The 20,335-nt window shown below is 41.4% G+C and overlaps 1 long non-coding RNA gene across 1 annotated transcript in view; it reads left to right on the top strand.

The window, feature by feature from the left end:
- Nucleotides 1-277: 277 nt before the first annotated feature.
- The window catches only part of LOC149971803 (uncharacterized), a 48,116-nt gene continuing 28,058 nt past the window's right edge, over nucleotides 278-20,335 (top strand). Inside the window, exon 1 of the long non-coding RNA XR_016491680.1 lies at nucleotides 278-1,043. This is a non-coding gene — a long non-coding RNA (uncharacterized LOC149971803). The remainder of the gene's footprint in view (nucleotides 1,044-20,335) is intronic.

Genomic DNA, 20,335 nt, shown 5'->3' with positions numbered 1-20,335 from the left:
AGCTGGTAGATGTGCTTTTTTTGAGATCAAAGCGAAAGCTGCATGTAGCCTCGGGTGCACATTTGTTCATATGCTTTGCTAGTTAGTGAGTTACAGTATTAGCCCAGTTATAGATCATTTGTAGTCAGCCATGGCGGGAGTGATTGCTTCCTACAAGACCATAAAACATGTACATTTTAATACATCTTTGAAAAGTGAGTGAGGTAAAGAGATTTTCTTTTGTCCTAAAGGAGCAGTGTTGTATTTTCAGACAGGGTTGAATAAGCTAAGTAGCCAATAGGCAGAGGGTAGCATAATTTGTCTGATAATGGTATGGGAATAATAATGTATTTTATTTTGTAAAGTAGTTTCTTGCATCAAAAAACACAACAACATTTTCAATTACCTTGTCTGAAGGACAAGTGGATAAACAGGTTAATGTCAAGCCCTGCATGTTTTTTTTTCATAAGTCTCATGGCAGGCACAGTAGTCCTACACTGAACACCACACATTGGCTGTTTTTGTTTTTGATGGTAGGCCACTCTGGTAGACCTACATTATGATCAAATAGCCACAGTTGCCTACTTGAACCCTGTCTGAAACTGTAACTGTGTTCACAGAACTTTCACAACGTTCAAGTTGGTGCTGAAATTTGCTCAGTGAGGGAACATTGCTCGTAACTGTTTTCTTTCTCTTTCTCTCACCATGGTGGTCAAAGCAAGAATGTGAAAACAGTCTGGACAACCCCTCCCTCTCTCGCTCCCTATCTTTCTTCAATCTCTCTCCAGCTAATATCACCTCTCCTAGCTATTACTAATACCTACCCATGAGCCCCCTCTCTTTCAAGTCACTGTAACCAGCCCTCTAACCCACTGAGCACTGACCGACACTGGACGTACAGTTCAAATGTAAACTAATCATCGATGTCTGTTTCACAAGTTTGGACAGCACAGTACTGTACATTAGAGCACAGTGCCGAACAGTGCTGCCTTCAGGTCGTCAGGGAGGACATTCCAGAGGCTGGGGGCGGTTGAGCCGAAAGCCAAATCTCCAAAGGAGCAGAGGTACTTGGACTGTTTAAACAGTACAGTAGAACACACTAAATAAGAGTACAGTATAAATTGCTTTATTGTAGTGTACAGTACTGTACTGTACTGTACTGTACTGAACTGTACTCTTCTCTACTTTACCTTACTGTACTAAACTATACTCTAATGTACTGCGTTGCACTGTACTGTGCTGTACTGTGATGTCCAAACTTGGACATCTACAAATTAAGTCGTAAGTTTACATACACTTAGGTTGGAGTCATTAAAACACCACACATTTCTTGTTAACAAACTATAGTTTTGGCAAGTCGGATAGGACATCTACTTAGTGCATGACACAAGTAATTCTTCTAACAACTGTTTACAGACAGATTATTTCACTTATAACTCACTGTATCACAATTCCAGTGGGTCAGAAGTTTACATACACTAAGTTGACCTTGCCTATAAACAGCTTGAATAATTCCAGAACATTAGGTCATGGCTTTAGAAGCTTCTGATAGGCTAATTGATATATTTTGTGCCAATTGGAGGTGTACCTGTGAATGTATTTCAAGTCCTACCTTCAAACTCAGTGCCTCTTTGCTTGACATCATGGGAGAATCAATAGAAATCAGACAATATCTCAGAAAACAATTTGTAGACCTCCACAAATCTGATTCATCCTTGAGAACAATTTCCAAATGTGTGAAGTTACCACGTTTATCTGTACAAACAATAGTACCTAAGAATAAACACCATGGGACCACACAGCTGTCATTCCGCTCAGGAAGGAGACGTGTTCTATCTCCTAGAGATGAACATACTTTGGTGCGAAAAGTGCAAATCAATCCAAGAACAACAGCAAAGGACCATGTGAAGATGCTGGAGGAAACAGGCACAAAAGTATCTATATCCACAGTAATACAAGTCCCATATCGAAATAACCTGAAAGGTCGCTCAGCAAGGAAGAAGCCTTGCACAAGGGGACAAAGATCGTACTTTTAGGAGTAATGTCCTCTGGTCTGATGAAACAAAAATAGAACTGTTTGGAGGAAAATTGGGGAGGCTTGCAAGCCGAAGAACACCATCCCAACCATGAAGCACAAATTGGCCACATCATGTTGTGGGGGTGCATTGCTGCTGGAGGGACTGGTGCACTTCACAAAATAGATGGCATCATGAGGTCGGAAATGAAAAAGCGTATATGAGCAAATAGACTCAGTTACACCAGCTCTGTCAGGAGGAATGGGCTAAAATTCACCCAACTTATTGTGGGAAGGTTGTGGAAGGCTACCCGAAACGTTTGACCCAAGTTAAACCATTTAAAGGCGATGCTACCAAATACTAATTGAGTGTATGTAAAATTCTGACCCACTGGGAATGTGATGAAAGAAATACAAACTGAAATAAATCATTCTCTCTACTATTATTCTGACATTTCACATTCTTAAAATAAAGTGGGGATCCTAACTGACCTAAGACAGGGCATCTAAACTTCCAACTTCAACTGTATGATTGGTACAGATTTGGTCCAGTCCAGACCAACCAAATGTGGTCTTGTTTGGGGGTGGAGCTCATTGCCAGTGGCCAGTGAGTAGAATATTGCCCCAAAATTAAAAACATTTGTGTGCCTATCCAGCAAATATCACCGTGAAGAGAATGACATGCATAATTACGCATTTCTGTATAGTACAGATCAGGGACCTATGATGTCATTCTGATACCAACATTCTGATAACCAACATTCTGTTACTGGGTGTCAATCCATTTCACCAAAATAGTTATTATTTTTTCAAACTCAAGATGTCATATCATAGCTGACACCCCATTCTTTCTGCAAACATCTTTGAATCTGAATTATGACTAAGTAATTAACAGAGTTTTTGGAAACTTCTACCAAACTTTACATCTGCACTGTTCTTTGAGTAAATATTTTAACAAAAATATTGTCCCTGTGCATAGAATTATGCGGTTTGTTTAACTTAGCAATCAATGGTTTTTGTTTGCAAAGTGAAAAATATTTGTTTCAGCGCCATTCTGTTGATGTGGAATTGTTTCTTTGCAATCATTGTTTTTTGTTTGATGTACATTTTAAAGTGAAGATTCTATATAAAGTGAAGTCTCAGCATCGTTGTGTTACTGTGGAATTTCCCAGTGACTGTCAACTAGTGAGTGTCTAAATCTTCTCCGTGTTCTGTTGTGGAATCTGAGGAAGGGAGTATTCTCTCTCTCGCTCTCTTTCTCTCTCGCTTGCAGAATTTCATCAAGAGAATGGATTCCCTCCTTTAAAAAGTCAAACGTAATCTGCCACAGCCAATTTAAAGCAGGGTGATTTTTTTCTCCCTAGTCTTCTGTCAGTACCGCTAGGAGAATGAGGTGCTTTGTTTAGCTTGCCTCTTAGGTGCTCATTTGATATAGCCAGTCACACGATGAGCACTTTGGGAAATTAGCTTACAAACCATTAACCACACACTTATAAAATTGGAGTCTGAGGAGCTATAGAACATTCCTTCTTTGTTCCGAATCGCAAACCTACATAATATCTAGCATAATGAGAATGTATGGTTGTTTAGTATGTAGAACATGTATGTGGGGTAGTATGTTAATTTTAGTACGATGGATGCAAGGACTTCTGCATCCACTGATCTACAGTTTACAGGAGAGCCAGTTAACTACAGGCAAACTACTACAGTAAATCACTAAAGTTCTAGTTTTCCTTATGCACTATAGCTCAGGTTGTCAATGCTCCGCTTCCACTGGGCAAAACGTTGAGAAAAGTATGGTGGGAATTTAAGAAAAAAATCCCAGGATGAAGCTTTTGAAACATTTTTACTAAAAAGTTCATAGAGAAGGGAATCTTTGGCTAACATCCTCAAAGCTAAGCCCAGGGCTGTGAATGTAAGCAGGAGGGGGTATGTGGGCTTATTGGCTAAAATAAGGCCAATGCCAAGCAAATTATGTAATGGGAACACCCTGTACCCTGCAGGAATCCCACAAAAAGCCAAGTTATCACTTTTAACCCCCTAGAGCTATCAACTAAGTACATTTGAACAACTCCTACTTGTTTTTACATACTGACATCATACTACTTATTTTTCAGGTCGCTTATGAGGTTTTTGGGATACAACAATCCTGCTAAGTGTTAACATATTTGCGTGTGGGAGTGGTGGGACTCTTAATTGTATTCTCAAAGAGTAATTCAGATTGGACATTAATACATAAAATGTATCTGCAACATTGATACAATGTTCAAATGTAGTGTTTGATCTTGCCTGGGTTTATACGGTAGGATGTAATAATAACCTGCGTTTGGAATCGCTGCGGCCAGGGATACAGAGAGCGACGTGCACGCATAATTAACCTCAACGCTTCGTTAGCCATTTTTAATAAGCATATACACATCTTATTCATCGTGTTGAGCTCCATTACTGTTAACGCGGGACTGGCACTATTGTGGGGCAGTGAGGTGTGTTGAATGAAGGGAGAAACGGAAAGGTCTGCCCGCAGCCAGTGAGAGGTAGCAGGCTGTCTTAGTTTAGGAAAGTTTCGAAAGCTTAAATTCCCTGTGTTTCATCTTTCGGATCTGTACCAGATGTTATTTGTATGGCTCAATTACAATGCTCTTCCTCATCATGCCAGTGTACTGCATAGAACCTGAAAAGTAATTTGGGAAGAGGTATCGCTTCAATGGGTAGAAGTATCACTCTGGTCATTTTATTGGACCAGGGTTGATTAAAGCAAATGTTCAAATATGAAATGTGAATCTCTCTATAAAAAGGTTTGTGTGCGAGATGAATATCAACTAAAGAATCCCCCTGCACACAGGCAATCAGCAGTCAAATACTGTATATTGTATGCACGTCTCAAGTACTGCATCTCAATTGGAATTCTCTGTGCTGAGTGAGCCCACTGCATTCTGCCATAATAGGAAGACTATAGGCATTGACCCCTCTTCTCATATCCTCCCCCCTGCTGTACATTAACATAAGTTATAGCTAGCATCGCGAACATCCATTAAGATAAGGGGAAGGGGAAGTCGGTTGGGACGCGTAATTAGATCAACGTATGCACAGTGCCATTCGCTCTGCATGGCCTATTCTGAGGTGCTCAATAGGCCTCTTTATGCTATCCCCAATTGTGTTTAAATAGTCAGAGAGAGAGATTGCACATCGCTGTTCCCATGCATTCATGAGTATAACCAACAACAACAAAAAAAACTCCATTATTGGATTGATTAGCATTCTTATATAACTCATTAGAATGTGTCCGAGGTGCATGCGGAAGATGACCTAATGGATTTAATGTTGTTTTATTTGTGATCTTTTTTTTCTCTCTCTTTCTATAGCTGTCAAATGGAAGGGGTTAGGTTGGCACCAAACATAGACATCTGTGATATCCATCTCCAGACGCAACACACGGATACCTTTAGTAACAGTTGATCACTTGTAATAGTACACATTCAAGAGGAGAAGTGCAAAATGTTATGTGTTGTATTGTGCTCTTTGGTCTGTGATCTTGAAAATAATTTACATCAATGAACCATGGCACCTTGCTTACGCACAATATGTGTTTGTCCCTATCAGAAGTAGCTACCAGCCCTTTTTTTTAGAGATGCTGTGTCGGCTAGACTTGGTATTCGATGGTAGTGTGGGGGTCCTGAATTATTTAATGCCAGATGGTGTCCTCTAACACTGGGATTTAACACTAAAGCAATTCCCATCACAAGAACCCATTCACCCATCCGCCACACTGGAAGGAATTGCAACTAACAGCGAAAATCTGCTCCCACATTTGATGTGTACGCTCTAAGTCTATTTCAAAGTGGATTTATGCGAGATGTTGTCAATGAGCAGAGCGCTGATGATCATAGTCATGCCCGCCTTTGATGTCAGTGCTAACAAACTCAGCAGCCTTTCTGAGGGGGAAATGGGACATATCTCAAAGCCATTAGTGCCTTTTAATAAGATCACATCTGATTGCTGTGTCAGTAGCACATCATTTTGATACCATGGTGGTCTGGCCTTGTTATCTTGCTGGTATATAATATATTGGTAGTATGTTAGGTTTATGTACCCCTGCTCAATTCAATCTTATTGGCACCCTTGATAATGATGAGCAAAAAATACAGTATAAAATAAATAATACCAATACTGAGCTATATTGTATGCTCAAAAAAGTATACAATTATATTATTTTATAGTAATACAATAGCGCAGAGAAAAAGATTTTGGTTAAGAATTACGTTTTTTTCTCCAAAAGATAATGTCAAAATTATTGGCACCCGTTTTCATTACTTTGTGCACCTTCCCCTTGCGAGGATAACGACACTGAGCCTTTTTCCATAATGTTTATATGAGTTTCGAGAACACATTGGGAGGGATCTTAGACCATTCCTCCATACAGAATCTTTCCAGATCCTTTGGTCTGCGCTTATGGACTGCCCTCTTCAATTCAAACCACAGGTTTTCAATGGGGTTAAAGTCCAGAGACCATTGATTTTGTGGTCAATTAACCATTTCTTTGTGGTCATTGCCTTGTTAGACGATCCACTTGAGGCCTAGTTTCAGCCTCCTGGCAGAGGCAACCAGGTTTTTAGCTAAAATGTCCTGGTACTTGGTAGAGTTCATGATACTGTTGACCTTAACAAGGGCCCCAGGACCAGTGGAAGCAAAACAGCTCAACAACATAAAATATCCACCACTTCTAATTAAAGTAGGTATGAGGTTATTTTCTGCAAATGCATTCATCTATCGGCGCCAAACCCACCGTTGGTGTAGACCTCTATTTTCAGCTCATATCACCATAGCATCTGGTTCCAATACTAGTGTCAATGTGAGTTTAGCAAGCTTGAGGCGTTTAAATCTGTTGGTTGCTCTCAATAAAGGCTTTTTTCTGCCAAGCCCTCCAAAGAGCCTATTGGCATGGATGTGGCGTCTGATTGTAGATTTACACTAGAAAACGGAGAGCATCATGTGGACGCAAAATTAATGTATTTGTTTTATTACTCTGACATTTTTAAAGTAATGTCCCCATCCTTGACATTTCCTAAATAATACAGAATGTGTGTTAGAAGCAGTTTAAAAAGGGCGTATCCCCCCCCCCCCCCCCACACATTCACCGCAAGTCTATGTGAGAATGCTTTTCATTGACTACAGCTCAGCGTTCAGCACCATAGTGCCCTCAAAGCTCATCATTAAGCTAAGGACCCTAGGACTTAACACCTCCCTCTGAAACTGGATCCTGGACTTCCTAACGGGACGCCCCCAGGTGGTAAGGGTAGGTAACAACACATCTGTCACGCTGATCCTCAACACGGGGGCCCCTCAGGGGTGCATGCTCAGTCCCCTCCTGTACTCCCTGTTCATTCATGACTGCATGACCAGACACGACTCCATCACCATAATTAAGTTTGCCGATGACACAACAATGGTCTGATCACCGACAACGATGAGACAGCCTATAGGGTGGAGGTCAGAGACCTGGCCGTGTGGTGCAAGGACAACAACCTCTCCTTCAACGTGATCAACAGGAATAGGACCGAGCAGGACCCCATTCTCATCGAGTGGAGCAGGTTGAGAGCTTCAAGTTCATTGGTGTCCACATCACCATCAAACCAACATGGTCCAAGCACACCAACACAGTCATGAAGAGGGCACAACAAAAGCTATTCCCCCCAAGGAGACTGAAAAGATTTGGCATGGGTCCACAGATCCTCAAAAGGTTTTACAGCTGCACCATCGAGAGCATTGCATCACTGCCTGGTATGGCAACTGCTCGGCCTCCGACCACAAGGCACTACAGAGGGTAGTGCGTACGGCCCAGTATATCACCGGGGCCAAGCTTCCTGCCATCCAGGACCTCTATACCAGGCGGTGTCAGAAGAAGGCCCTAAAAATTGGTCAAAGACTCCAGCCACCCTAGTCATAGCCTGTTGTCTCTGTTACTGCACAGCAAGCGGTACCGGAGCGCCAAGTCTAGGTCCAAGAGGCTTCTAAACAGCTTCTACCCCCAAGCCATAAGACTCCTGAACACCTAATCAAATGGCTACCCAGACTATTTGCATTACCCTCCACCCGCTTCTCTTATACACTGCTGCTACTCTCTATTATTATCTATGCATAGTCACTTTAATAACTCTACCAACATGTACATATTACCTCAATTACCTCGGCAACGGTGCCCCCGCACATTGACTCTGTACTGGTACCCCCTGTAGATAGCCACTCTATTGTTATTTACTTCTGAACTTTAATTATTTGTTTTTCTTATCTTTACTTGTTCAGGTATTTTCTTAAAACTGCATTGTGGTTAAGGGCAGGTGTAGACCTTAGAGCATTTCACATTTCACCTGTTGTATTCGGCGCATGTGACAAATAAAATTTGAATTGAAGTCATTCACCTTCACCGGCAGTCAGCCTGGGCAGCTGATGATGACCCATCGAAACTATACCTAAACTATATTGAAACTAATTTCACACATATAATAATAGAGTTAGAATAAAGACAAGATTTAAGTTGGCAATATTATCACTCGTTAAATTGGACATGAAGAATTTGATGAACAGAGCAGCTCGGAATGTACTTTTTCAGTCACAAGCTGGTAAGACATTTTAATGTCTATATAGTCTCAGAAACAACAGATTATGCAGTTTCCTAATCAGCTATCCATGTCAAACAACTCCTAAAAATGACCTGCAGATTTTTTAAATTGAATATCTACATAGGTGTAGAGGCCCATTATCAGCAACCATCACTCCTGTGTTCCAACGGCACGTTGTGTTAGCTAATCCAAGTGTATCATTTTAAAAGGCTAATTGATCATTAGAAATCCCTTTTGCAATTATGTTAGCACAGCTGAAAACTGTTGTTCTGATTAAAGAAGCAATAACACTGGCTTTCTTTTGAGTAGTTGAGTATTTGGAGCATCAGCATTTGTGGGCTCGATTACAGGCTCAAAATTGCTAGAAACAAACTTTCTTCTGAAACTCGTCAGTCTATTCTTGTTCTGAGAAATGAAGGCTATTCCTTGCGGGAAATTGCCAAGAAACTGAAGATCTCATACAATGCTGTGTACTACTCCCTTCCCAGAACAGCACAAACTGGCCCTAACCAGAATAGAAAGTGGAGTGGGATTCCCCGGTGCACAACTGAGTAAGAGGACAAGTACATTAGAGTGTCAAGTTTGAGAAACAGATGCCTCAGAAGTCCTCAACTGGCAGCTTCATTAAACAGTACCTGCAATACACCAGTCTCAATGTCAACAGTGAAATGGCAACTCCGGGATGCTGTCCTTCTGACAATGGGCCTCTGTACGCCGATGTAGATATTCCATAAATAATCAGCCGTTTCCAGCTACAATAGTTATTTACAATAGTTATTTATTTACAAGTCTTCAGGTCTCAGGCAAGATTACTAATCATGTGAGTGTAGGTCACCGAACCACCTTTAGTACACAAAAAAAAGAAGAAAAAGGAAAAACAAACTTTACAATGCAAAACTATATAAATAAAAACTGTATAACTGTATACAGTTAAAGTCAGAAGTTTACATACACCTTAGCCAAATAATTTTATACTCAGTTATTAACAATTCCTGACATTTAATCCTAGTAAAAATTCCCTGTCTTAGGTCAGTTAGGATCACCACTTTATTTTAAGAATGTGAAATGTCAGAATAATAGTAGAGAGAATGATTTATTTCAGCTTTTATTTCTTTCATTATATTCCCAGTGGGTCAGAAGTTTACATACACTCAATTAGTATTTAGTAGCATTGCCTTTAAATTGTTTAACTTCGGTCAAACGTTTCAGGTAGCCTTCCACAAGCTTCCCACAATAAGTTGGGTGAATTTTAGCCCATTCTTCCTGACAGAGCTGGTGTAACTGAGTCAGGTTTTTAGGCCTCCTTGCTCACACACACTTTTTCAGTTCTGCCCACACATTTTCTATAGGATTGAGGTCAGGGATTTGTGATGGCCACTCCAATACCTTGACTTTGTTGTCCTTAAGCCATTTTGCCACAACTTTGGAAGTATGCTTGGGGTCATTGTCCATTTGGAAGACCCATTTGTGACCAAACTTTGACTTCCTTGACTGATGTCTTGAGATGTTGCTTCAATATATCCACATAATTTTCCTACCTCATGATGCCATCTATTTTGTGAAGTGTACCAGTCCCCCCTGCAGCAAAGCACCCCCACAACATGATGCTGCCAACCCCGTGCTTCACGGTTGGGATGGTGTTCTTCGGCTTGCAACCCTCCCCCTTTTTCCTCCAAACATAATGATGGTCATTATGGCCAAACAGTTCCATTTTTGTTTCATCAGACCAGAGGACATTTCTCCAAAAATTATAATCTTTGTCCCCATGTTCAGTTGCAAACCGTAGTCTGGCTTTTTTTATGGCCGTTTTGGAGCAGTGGCTTCTTCCTTGCTGAGCGGCCTTTCAGGTTATGTCGACATAGGACTTATTTTTGTGTGGATATAGATACTTTTGTACCTGTTTCCTCCAGCATCTTCACATGGTCCTTTGCCGTTGTTCTTGGATTGATTTGCACTTTTCGCACCAAAGTACGTTCATCTCTAGGAGACAGAATGCGTCTCCTTCCTGAGCAGTATGACGGTTGCATTGTCCCATGGTGTTTATACTTGCGTACTATTGTTTGTACAGATGAACGTGGTACCTTCAGGTGTTTGGAAATTACTCCCAAGGATGAACCAGACTTGTGGAGGTCAAAAAAAATGCTGAGGTCTTGAATTATTTATTTTGATGATGTCAAGCGAATATGCACTGAGCTTGAAGGTAGGCCTTGAAATGCATCCACAGGTACACCTCCAATTGACTCAAATTATATCAAATTATATCAATTAGCAGAAGCTTCTAAAGCCATGACATAATTTTCTGGAATTTCCCAAGCTTTTTAAAGGCACAGTCAACTTAATGTATGTAAACTTCTGACCCACTGGAATTGTAATACAGTGAGTTTTCAGTTAAATAATCTGTCTGTAAACAATTGTTGGAAAAATTACTTGTGTCATGCACTAAGTAGATGTCCGTTCCGACTTGCCAAAACTATAGTTTGTTAACAAGAAATGTGTGGAGTGGTTGAAAAATGAGTTTTAATGACTCCAACCTAAGTGTATGTAAACTTACGACTTCAACTGTATATATATATATCTCTCTCGTCCCGCCCCCTTTACCAGCTGCATGTCTCTTTCCCATCTCCTCCAGTAACAACAGTCCCTGCCCCCAGACCATCAGGGTCAGCCCTCTTGACGCTACAGTATGTATTGGTACGTGGTTCTATTTATAAATGATGTTGGCGATGGCAGATCCCATGTGTGTCTCTGCTGCTAATTGAGCCCCAACACCGATGACCTCCATGTCTATCCAACCCCTTCATGTCTCTACCTATCACTCATGCTGGGTAATTGGTATTGTGAAGACAGTAAGATGGGTAAGACATTGGGCGCTTACGTCCTTATCAGTGTGTGTGAGATCAGAGTCTGACGGTAGTCTGTTGAAGTCACAATGTAAGTTGTTAGTGTACAGTATGTTGACATGGCCTGTTGTCTTTGTTAGGACATGTATGAAGACTGCAGAGACTGTTTGACTGCCCATCCTAGAGTGAGCATTTCCCAGCACTTATGCATGTCCCCCTGTGCAAGTGTGCAGTCTGCAGAGGAGGGTTGCCAACCTTCCCGGTTTGGCCTTGAGAGTTGCGGACTCATTTCAAGCCATTTCTCTTTTAATAAAGCTAACTTTTATGAGTTGAGCAATTTTGGAATTGGGTTGTGGAGGTACAAATTATATTTTTAAAAGATATATATAATTTCTACAAGGACTGAATATTTGATATCAAACATCTAATTTGATATTAATGCCTATGAATATGGATGTTATGCTTTAAGTTTTCATTTATCCCTGTAGGATATTTGAGGTAAGACAACTCTGCTTGATTTAACACTCTTTGCACAACCTATACAATTACAGCATATTTTCTCATGCTCAGGGATGTCTTGCCAGGCCGATAAGTTTTCTATTCAATTAGAATGCCTCTCACAAGTGTGTGTCCTTCAATCTGCTGGAGTTCAGTGCTCATCTTTTTCAATGGCCTTTCTGCCCATGGAGGATGGAAAGGAAAACACAATGCACAACTCCAGGTAGTTTTTTTTCATCCAGGGGATGCGGCTTCCCGGGGGATGGCAGCTCAAATCTGAGGGAACAAAAACACATCCATACTCGGCAGCGCTTTTGTCTCTGCTGACAGCGCCAGGGTACCAAAGGGGCCCGCCATAATGAATTGGATTAAATGGGAAAGTAAGAAAGCAAAGGCTCCCTCAAAGGAAAATGCTAATGCACATACAGTTTGAACTTCAACCGGATCAAAGATGCATTGAAAACGCGGCTTGCCAGCAGAGATTAGTGATAAAAAAAACATATCTCTTCTGACGCTTTGTGCTTTTTGGAAAATGGCTGCATTGGAGTGATAGCACTAACAGTCGTATGCATTCTAAGGCACTAATAGTCATGCAATCTAAGGCCATATTGCCTACTAAATATCAGAAAGAAAGAAATGATGATGCAGTATGCAGACATTCTAGAGTATCTTGCATGATTTTAGATGCAGACTAAAGTATTTCGTTACAAACATCAGTTCATAGCAGGGACAATTTAATCAGTGCTCGTGATCATACTTTCTTTGATTTCCCTATCCCCTTTTAATCACTCGATATGACCTTAAGCATGAGAGACTGTCTTTTATGACTGCATTTTAATGTACGAATCTCTTGATGAGTGCGCCGCTGTTTTGATTTACATTTTATCTAACTTCAGACTGCAGTGGGATAATGAGGTAATGGGGACAGCATTAACACTATTAATCTCCTCCACTGAGTGTCTGTCTGTCTCTCTCTCTCTCTCTCTCTCTCTCTCTCTCTCTCTCTCTCTCTCTCTCTCTCTCTCACACACTTTCTCTCTCTCCATCTTGGCGTCACTGAGCTCTCTAGCTCTGCTTTCATATCTGTTACACATCATTATTTCTAGTTGTCCATATCTCATCAAGAGATGGGGCCTGCCTGACCTCACCGTGCTGTCTGATGAGGGTTTGGATGCAGCAGACTAAATTAAAGAAGCTCTGAGTTAGAGAATGTCCATGCTAATGTGTATACGATGGTACATGTGCACACTGTAAGAGGAGGGCATGCTCATTCCTGTGTACACTGTATGTAGCCATTGCTATGGAAAACATGGCTGACATTATCTGACTGGCTAGTGGATCATATATACTGTAGTATGAAATGGATAACCCACTGGCCACAGACGTCAGTTCAACATCTAGTTTTGATTTCCGTTTGGTTGAGTTGTCAACTAACGTGAATTCAACATGAAATCAACAAAAAAATGGCATCATGTCATTGGATTTTGGCAAACACTACTGTTTGTGAACAACAACACATAAATGTATGTGTGAAAAAATACAAAATTCCCTTACGTGGATGACTTTTTGCAAATCAAATCAGATTTCCAAGTTAAATCAGTGTCATCACATTGCATTTTTGTTGTTGAAATTACACGGAAACAACATTGATTCAACCAGTTTTTGAACAGTGGGAACGCCTTTACTTCATAATCTAGCTGAAAGAGTATGATATGTAGTTTTAAATGCAATGTTTGGTCCAATGAAAGAGATTCGAAAAATATGTTTGAGAGCTGTTTGTTTTTACCAATTTATTGCATCAATGTCTGTGTTATTGTTCACAATCAGTACTCTTGGCCATAAGGCTGTAATGCAATGTATATGTTGAGTACACCATCTCATAACATGCAAAAACGTGTTTTTGTGCAACTTCCATAAAAGTAATACCAGAAATTGCATATTCATGGTCCCCCTCAACGTTGTCAAATTATGTGCGGCTCGTGCTGTACTGCCCTCAGGCTTCGCCACTCTCAAGGGCCCCGGGAGTACAGCCACTCCTCTGTGAATGTTAAAGGTCACAACAGTTTGGCTCTCAGCTAAGAAAAAAACATTAGCCTATGGCCTATTGAGAATATTGTTTTCCATCTCGGAAACCCCAAGGTGCATTTGCTATGCAGCCCATCGCATGCCTTTAAAGCAGCTCACAGCAGGGCAAAATACACAACAAGCTCTTGTTGATGCCCTTGGTGCCTCTCGATATGCAGAGAGCATAGATAATGGTATTCACTGATTCGCCGCTCCATTTTGTTTTCACTTGCATCCTTTTGTTTTCAATGGATCGACTATTGCTTATACTCAGTGCCCTCTCTAGCCTTCTGGGGGCCCTGAGCGAGATTGCAATAACTCAGTTCAAGCCTGTCATAAAAAGCACTTTGCCAAGTTGTTTTCTAAGTGGTGAAGCTCAAATTGCGGGTTAGATACACTACTAAAGCATGTGGACCCCACCAGCTAGCAGGCGGAACTTTTTAGTGCCACCCCCCCTCTTGGCAGTGGATTGTATGTGCTTATACATTAGCCCTCACTTGTAAACAATGTATCAAAAGCAGACAGAGGGGACATAGTCAGATCCCGTGATGTTTTGGGGCCACATTCCCATAAAAAGACTACAGTTCCAAGAGGAGCACAAAATCACTTCCTGAAATGTGCCTTGGCTCGTTGGGTGTGATTAGAAATGCTTCATTAAGAGTAGACGATATTGCAAGGTGAAATTGGCAAATACAGTACCTGGCCATCCACATAGCCTATATTGCTTTAGCTGCCTCATAGCCTTTGTTTCATTGTTCCAGGTGAAGAACAATGTAATTACGTCCACACATGCGAACAATTTGACAAATGCTTTTTTGTTGTTGTTGTTGCTCTTACTCAAATTTGTGTGTCACAAGATTGACGAATGAGGCCTTATGAATTAACAACGTATTGCCCTCAACCACCCACTGTGCGTGAGGACAATGATCTGGGTAAAAATATGTGTTGATGAATCTTGTTTAGCCTAGGGGAAGGCAAGCCCCGACTTGAACGTTCACCATGACAGACAGAGTTGGTTAAGTAGCCAGTGCCGCAATTGCAACGTGTCTCTGACTGTTGACTGATTGTTGAAGTTATGCCATATCACATTTAAATATTCATCATATGCATATTACACCCTGAAGGGCAGCATTTCAAATTAGGCCATCCATTAATTGCACAAAAAAATGCCACACAACCTGGGGGATCTAAAAGATGGTCCTTTTTTTATTATTATTAATGAGGCAGAGAGTAGTTTGACATTTACTTTGTGCCTGTGGTTGTAAATAAGTCTCCGGATATGAGTTTTCAAATGGAGGCACAACCATTGTTATCCGCTTGGATTTGAGGTAAAGCGGCCTGGTTTAGTAAAACGTGGACAATGTTTGTTATGATTCTGAACCAGGATTTGTGTTTTTTTTTATCTGTTTTTGCAAATTTAACCTTGGAAAATCATCCTTGGTTTTTGATAGCGCTACCTTCCCAAGGCTTATTTTGGAATGCAAGCGAAAGGGACTGAAAGGAAAGAAGGAGTCCAAATCTCAAAACATACTGTAGCCTTCAAACCACCGCAGTAGGTACAGCCGTAGTGCACAGTTCAATTCCATCCTGGGTGAACAGAAATGCTTGTCCCAAGGTACACTGCATCACTCTGAAGGCAGGCAACCAGATACTGTAGGATATTTGTTGGAAATGTTAACAGGATATCTACAGTAGCTGTCTCTACAGTGTTCACCCCTGTTTGCACAGTAAGAGGTTAGGTCTCACAGTGAGAGATGCTACTAGCTTTTCACACATACACAGTGTAAAACAAATCCAGCATGCTTCATATTCCATTGGGTAAAGATATAGTATCTTTGTACAGTATGGGGTACCATGTCCAAGTTTCAAAATACTGTGGGGCTAAAAAGGGGGAGCTAATGCTCTGATGGGCTTTCCACGTTACTATCTACGTTAGCAGCTAGCTGCCTCCACATGTATTCCACCAGTGGGTTAAGTGACGGACTCATACCCTTTCCTAAGCATCTGCCCAGGCAGTTAAGGCACGAGCAGGCTGAATTAAAGTCTGACGGGCTCCTGACAAGATAACTTATAAAAAGCTCCAGCTTGGGGCTCAGAGCTCATAGAATCAGAGCCAGTGCCATTCCCCCAGCGAAACCCTCCTGTAAAGATATAAATCCCCCGAAAGGCTGTGCTCCCCCATTTATCGTGGCATGTTTTTTCCCCACCCCAGCCTATGTGATACCAAGAGATAAATTCCCACCGTAACCCCCTGAACTTCACAGCAAAGTCCCCCCGGTTGAGGAGCGGGTGAGGGGAGTATTGTGGAAAGGGGGAGAGCTGGAGAACCTGTCATTGACAGAACACCCCCTACACCCCGCCAAAGCCTCCAGCCTTTGGCCAGTACAATTTAGGACTGATTGATTACCCAATTAACATTGGGCTAGGGGGTGGGGGCTTTGCGTTGCATGTCTTTCATGTTCTACTAACGAGATGCAAATGTTAGCTAGTTTACCACCCAATCTCTCTGAAAAGCTATAATATTTTGGTTCAGTGACAGGCCCAAAGTAGCCCCCCCCCCCCCCCCCCCCCACACACACACACACACACATTTAAATCATAGTGCTCCATCCATATCAAATGTGTTATTCATTGCCATCTTTGTCAAATCTCTCAATGCGTTTGTACCAACCGTGACAACAAAAAAATGCATTGTTAGCCTCAGTGATCTGCAGATTGTTATGCCTGGGCCTAAAATGACTATAACCAATTGAAAATGAGATTAAAAATACTCCCTGCCATCAATATTCATGGTAGTAATGTAAAGTTACGCAGACCAATAGCCCAGCATGCTAGTGAATAATTAGCGGAGGATGGGATGTGATATCCTCTTGGCACTGTGTTGTTGAAATAAATGTGTGTTGACTCATCAGTGGAGGGCCCCCCATGTCAAGTCAGCCATTCGAAAACAGGATTTAAAACCCATTGTGTTTCTCCTCGCTTAATCTATGTGAGGATGTTTAAATTAATGGCTAAGTACACATCGAAGAGCAGATTTGTGCACACTTATGGATTTTATCATCATAATTACAACTGAGACAACTATGCCTATTACTAGTGCTGCTACTACTACTACTACTACTCCTACTACTCCTACTACTATTGCTACTACTGCTATTACTACTACTACTACTACTACTACTGCTACTACTTCTACTACAACTAGTACTACTACTATTACTACCACTACTGCTACTACTACTACTATTACTACTACTGCTGCTGCTGCTGCTGCTGCTACTGCTACTACTACTGCTACTATTACTATTACTACTGCTACTACTACTACTATTACTACTACTGTATTACTATTACTATTACTGCTACTGCTATTACTACTATTACTACTACTACTGCTACTACTACTACTACTACTACTACTACTACTGCTGCTACTACTACTGCAACTAGTACTACTACTACTACTATTACTACCACTACTGCTGCAACTACTACTACTACTACTGCTGCTGCTACTACTACTGCTATTACTACTACTACTCCTACTACTATTACTACTACTGCTACTACTACTACTGCTACTACTACTACTACTACTACTGCTACTACTTCTACTACAACTAGTACTACTACTACTACTATTACTACCACTACTGCTGCTACTACTACTGCTACTACTATTACTACTACTGCTGCTGCTGCTACTGCTACTACTACTGCTACTACTATTACTACTACTGTATTACTACTACTATTACTGCTACTGCTATTACTACTATTACTACCACTACTGCTACTACTACTACTACTAATATTACTACTACTACTACTACTGCTGCTGCTACTACTACTGCTACTATCACTACTACTACTACCGCTACTACTGCTACTACTACTACTGGGAACTACTACTATTACTACTACTGTATTACTACTACTATTACTGCTACTGCTATTACTACTATTACTACTACTACTACTACTGCTGCTGCTGCTACTGCTTCTATAACCACTAATATCACAAATAATAAAAGTAACAACAAAAAATACAAATACAAAGTTACATGGAGAGCTAAATAACAAAAGGGAACTTCCTGTTTGGGGACTGAGAGGGGTTCCAAATGTACAATAGTGAAAAACTTGGATCCATTCACAGCTTTCTCTGGGAGCAATTAAAACAAGTGCTCAAAGCCCTGCTCCAACTGGAGGCAGGACTGGATTGGCAACTTCAAAGGCTGACCTCAAAGGCTACAGCGAGATGGGCCTCAAATACCACCATGCCCTCCGCATTGACGACAAGAAAGAGGTCTGTTCCTCAGCGCGAGGCAGAGGAAGGGAAAGACCCTCCATCTTATCAAAGGACACTGAAAAAAGAGACACAATCATGAAAGTCAGCCTGGTATTAAATGTTTCCATTGGCTGCGGTTAAAGAGCATAAAACGTGCAACTCCTCACATCAGACATTAGAGAGTTAACGAAGGAGAAACAGAGAGTAAGAAATTAAAAATGGGTTCGCTCCAAACATATTAAATGACTACAGATGGTTTATAATGTTCATAGAGGAATATACCCACTTGGTTTTCACACAGACGTTGGTGCTGGTACACTGACAGTGCTGGGTAGCGTGGTTTATTGATATGGTGTCCACACCCTCGTTCTCACATCCGCCTCACCCCTCACCCCGACACAAGTCGTGTCACCACTGCACAGGTCAAGGATCACACCTCTGGCTCATGCTTTAATTACCCTTATCTCACTCAAGTGTCAACCCTTCGTTACTGCCCCCGACTTAAAACTGTCCAGTAAAGGCACGAGTTGCTACCATACATTTGTTGCAATTTACCCCGGAGGCCTGTACTAGGCCTCTTAGTATGGTCATAGTGTGTCCCTCTGTTGTATAAAAACTCTAGGTAGAGTTTGAGCTCATTGGAGGAGGGACGGAAGGTCTTTAGCCAGGTCCTTCCTTTGTTGTACTGTGGGCTATATTCCGTATGACTCGTTTGCATCGTTGGCGTCGCATGTTTCCATGCCACTCGAGACATTCTCCCACTTATTAGTGTAGCTGCCTGCTCCCACTTTCCCCCAGTGTGTCTAAATCTAGTAGGGTTTGACAAGCCATGGTGTGTCAGGGCGCCTCATTTCAGGAGCTATTAAGTAGCGAGTCGTAGCGAGGGGGGCAGGTTTCTGTTGCTTTTTTACCCCTGAGCCTCCTTCATCTGGGCCCTCTCCTGCCCCTGAGGTAATAACACTAAACCGATGAGATTACCTTGTGGGACTCAACTGGGAAGGAATGGAGGGCTGGAGGGAAGATTGTGGGAACAACAGAGTTTCTCTCACACACCTTCACTCAAGCATGCAGACATATGTGCGGGTACGTACTGCATGTGCTTTCTGTGCCCCATCATAACCATCTGGACGTTTTTTCAAGTCTTTCGTGGGTATGAAAGAGTCTCATACTTAAATTGGTATAGTAGAGGCAGTGTATGTACACTGTGTGATAGTTATGTTATTGCTGCAGGTCTTAAGACTAGTGAATAATGCCAGGTGTGAAACGTTATGTTATTTTGAGGTAAAATGTAGTCCATGGAAGCCTTAACGGGTGAGTGCACTTTAACAAAAGCGCGACAGTAATTATGCAAAAAAAAATCATGATGCTTACCACCCCAAGACTTGCAGTGGAATGTTCTGCATTTTCATTTCCATCTGAAGTAGTCCAACTCATACTTGTACAGTAGAGTGAGAAATAAAAGGGAACATATGCAATTTCATTGGTAATATAGTTTCCAGCTCGCTGGCTGTTATTGGTTTGTTTATTAGAGTGCATGTGATACACCACTTATACAATGTGCGACCTTCATACCACAGAAAACCGGCTGCTCTGTACGTTATTACCATGTGCACAACATGATGAATGCTAGTGTATAAAACACTATCATCCCAGTATGTGTGTAAGCAGAAAAACAAGCTTCCCCAGCAGTTTGATAATTAGCCTGACTTCATCTTGGGAAGACATGATACCGGCTACCCATTTAGTCTGGAGTACGGTGTAATTACATTAACTGTTAATGCATTTTTTTCAATCTTGGAGGAAGGTTGCACTTCAGTGGGTTACACTTGACAATTTATATATACACTAGATGACTGACAGGGGGCGCTGTTATGAAGCTACCACGCCTCCATCTTGGCACTCCCTCACCATTGTAAATCATATTTTGGATTCTATGGAAATGCATTTACTAAATTCGTTCCTGCCACGTTTATTATACTGAACAAAAATGTAAACACAACATGTAAAGTTGGTCCGATGTGTCATGAGCTGAAAT

The sequence above is a fragment of the Oncorhynchus mykiss genome, chromosome 25 (genome assembly GCF_057628025.1).
Source record: "Oncorhynchus mykiss isolate SJ-2025 chromosome 25, ASM5762802v1, whole genome shotgun sequence".
NCBI lineage: Eukaryota > Metazoa > Chordata > Actinopteri > Salmoniformes > Salmonidae > Oncorhynchus > Oncorhynchus mykiss.
The sequence above is the reverse complement of the archived record's forward strand: the minus strand, read 5'-3'. Positions and strand labels throughout refer to the sequence as shown.